The 3,691-nt window shown below is 39.3% G+C and overlaps 1 pseudogene; it reads left to right on the forward strand.

The window, feature by feature from the left end:
• Window positions 1–1,427: 1,427 nt before the first annotated feature.
• On the forward strand, window positions 1,428–2,112 carry LOC102864441 (annotated as a pseudogene).
• The last annotated feature ends 1,579 nt before the right edge of the window (window positions 2,113–3,691 follow it).

Below are 3,691 nucleotides of genomic sequence, written 5' to 3' on the forward strand. Positions count from 1 at the left end.
ATACTGCTTTCCACAGGGGTTGCACCATTTTACACTCCCACCAACAGTGAATCAGGGTTCCAGTTTCTCCACAACCTCGCCAGCATTTGTTGCTTGAAAAATTTTGAACATTGATGGTGAAATACATTCACAAATCTAATTTTTGTTTTCAGAGGATAACATTTTAAATTAACAACATAGTAGCATATAAGCAAACATGAAACCATAAAACAGCATCACAGCAATATGCAGGTCATTCCCCAGATACAGCAAAGTGACATACTCATACGGGTTTGTTGTACTGTACCCGTAAGAGCAAACTATAAAGCAATCAAGCAAACAAATGTCATAAAATGAACGTGCTCAGTCACATCAGCATTTTTTGCTCATCTTAGTGGTGACTGAGAAGTGAGCCAGGTCATGGATATAGCACCTCTTCTGTGTCAAGAGGTGGGGCCCCCAGCCAGGGCATATTTTCTGCTGGCCTTAGAGTAGCCTAATCTAGTTTTTCTGGCTAGCTCTGGTGATTTTATGAGTCTAGGGGATGGGTGCAGGCAGGATACCTAGTCAGAAATGGTTAGCATAAAGAAACAGTGTGAATCTGACTTGTCCAAGTGTGGCTCTATGTGGATTGCATTGAGTAAGGCTGCCCAATAAGAGAGAAGGGCACCAGCCAGAGGAGGTGCCCCTGTTAGTCCTGGGGTTCATTTCAGGCCAGGTGTGGCACACTCAGCAGGCTCTGGGAGGAATGCTTTGAGAGCTTATAGTTCTAGATGCACGATGTCTTGGCTGAGGTAGAAATGAGAATGGGGGTCACTGCTCACCATCAGACCATGTGAATAACTGCTCAAGATGGCTGAGCTGTTTATGGTTCTGTGTTTTGTTGCTCTCTTTGTTTGATGTTTTATTCCTTCAGACAGGCTTTGAAATACTTCTTTGTCTTTTCATTTTAAATTGAGGATTGAAGAATTGTTCTCTGTACTGCTTAACTTTGCTTTTTGATATGAACTGCTGTCTAGTCTGTAATCTTCAGAGTATGTGGATGCTTGTTGTGAGTGATAGGATACTGTCCACACACAATAAGGGAGATCTGTTAATACAACTATTTTGCAAATAAATGCAACAACTAGTAAATGCAGCACTGAAGAAACTGAGGAATTTTGCTGTCTGAAATTGATGAAATGTGCAACCAAAGTGAATTAATAGTAATTGTTGACTGGAATGCAAAACAAAAGTTAGAGATGATGAACTGGTAGTTGGAAATTATAGACTTAGTGTCAGAAATGAGGCTTGAAATTGAATGCCATATTTTTGTACATAATCAGTGATTATTCATTACAAATAAGTTTTCAAGAAAACATAAACAGACTTTTCTTTTCTGCCTTTCCTTGCACCTTTGAAGTTCTGGACATGCTCTGCACCTTGGCAGTTTAGGGTGGGTGGGGAGAATGACTTCAGAAATAGAGTCCATCTCTGGAGGCAAGCCTGTCCTCTAGAGGTGCAGTGTCAGGAACCTCAGAGTTTTTGCTCTAGTCCACTCTTGCATTATCAAGATCATTGTGATTGAAGATTCCTGTGGGGCAAGATGAGCCTGACCAGCTTTTGCACTGTCCGCTTCTTTGTCCCCAAAGTCCACTATTGGGTAGACTTTTGACAATGAGTGGTGGAGATCGAGGAGAGCGTATCAAGATCCAGTAATGGAACACAGCAGGACAATAATGATTCAGAAAGGCCATGGTATTGCACTATTACCAAAATATTAATGCTATTGTCTTTGTGTATAATATAACTAACATGACTACTTTTCATAACCTTCCATCTTGTATAGAAGAATGCAAACAACATTTGCTAGCCAATGATATATACCGTGGATTCCCTTTGGATATAAATGCTACTTGAGAATTGCCATACAGGCATCTACAGGTTTGGCACAAAAATTTGCTGACACATAGAGTATGCCTTTGTTTGAAACCTCTACTAAAACCCCCAATGATAATGACCACGTGAAAGCTGTATTTACTGCCTTGGCTTATAAGATTAAGAGCCACAAACCATTAATGCTTAAGCCAACCCCTTGATAATGGATTTAACTTGAAGCCTAAATCAAAGCCTGCAGTGATACACTGGTGCTAAATAAGTCTTTATGATACTTTCTAATTTTGACTAAAGAAATACTTTTGAAGTATGGCAGTGATAAAGTCATAAGATTTATCTCAAATATGTTGGATCATTCTGGTACCTTACTATCATTGTCAAGCTTAATTTTGTACTTTGTATCAACTTAACCAAGTTAGTCTCTGTGACAACATGTGGAAAAGGTTAATTTTCAAGTAGGTTGAAATAAAACAAAGATAGAATAAATCAGCAGGATAAATTAGTATATATTTACACTGAGAGCCCCGTGGAGGAGGGTTTATATGTAATGGGATTTTGAAGAATGAGCAGCTGTTCAGTCCTGTATTGTCAGGATTGGAGGTGGGGCGGGGGGGGGGGAACTATTAACAGTTTAGTATACACCTACTGGTATGTCTTTTGAATGAAGGTATTCTCAGTAGGATATAAACTGGTGTTCTCTCCACAGAATTCTTTATTTTGTGTTTTTAATGGCATTATTGGTACATTTCAAAGCCAAAACTTTAGTATCAATGGGAGAAGGAATATAATGTGTTCTAGATCTCAGTCCACAAAGAATGACTTGTTCAGCAGGTCCAGATTCTTGAATTTGTTGATTACTATCAGCCAGTTATGTGGAAACAATTTTTCTTTTTTCACAAAGTAAATAGAATTATCTTCTTCCTAAATTCTATTAAAATAATGCAAAAATAAGTCAGAACACCCTCCTCCCCTATAAATAGTGACTGTTCATGTGGACCTCTCCTGATGGGCTCATGATGAAATACTAAAAGATTTTATGGGCAAAATTTTTAATGACTCATCAGAAGAAGAAATATACACAGTCACCTGTAGCTAAAAGAATTGGTCGAGATGGAGTCTTTCCAGGAAGTAGCAATTAAGAACCAATAATAATGTGTCCAGGCTGTACTGAAGACATTGACAAAAAACTTAGGGCACAAGAATTACTAGGATTACAAATGGACATGTTTCATCCCTGGACATGCTCACTGTTCTATGGCAAGAAATTTGGAAGATAGCTTACTAGCTAAATGCCTGGAAGAGATCCTGATTTGTTTCCATTACCACAAAAGAGAATTCAACAGAACTTAGAAATTATGGAAAAATATCAGCCAGAGTGCAAAGATGATGAGATTTTGCCTCACATATTTGAGCATGTTGCTTTGAGGGGCTGACTCTTCCTTGGGGAGGGACATGATGCTTGGAAGGTTGGAAGGTCAGTGAAGGAAAGGAAGACCCTCAACCAGGTGGATTGACATGGTGACTGCTGCAATGGACTCTAGTGTGTCAGGAAGTGTGAAGATGGCACAGGATAGGAGGGGATTCAGATGATCTGTTCATATGGTCACTATGAGTCGTACTCGCCTCTATAACACCTAAAACCAACAACAACAACAACCAAACATACTACGTGCAAGTAAAATCTTGTTGGTGAAACAGTACATCAGCAGGGAGTGCCAGCAATTCAAGCTGGATTCAGAAGAAGATCACTGCTGATGTCAGATGAATAGTGAGTGGCTGAAAGCAGTGAACACCAGACAAATGTTTAGTTGGTTTTATTGTGCAAAGACATTTGACT

Source organism: Elephantulus edwardii, unplaced genomic scaffold (assembly GCF_000299155.1).
Source record: "Elephantulus edwardii isolate Elephantulus edwardi_28Jun2011 unplaced genomic scaffold, EleEdw1.0 scaffold00298, whole genome shotgun sequence".
Lineage (NCBI taxonomy): Eukaryota > Metazoa > Chordata > Mammalia > Macroscelidea > Macroscelididae > Elephantulus > Elephantulus edwardii.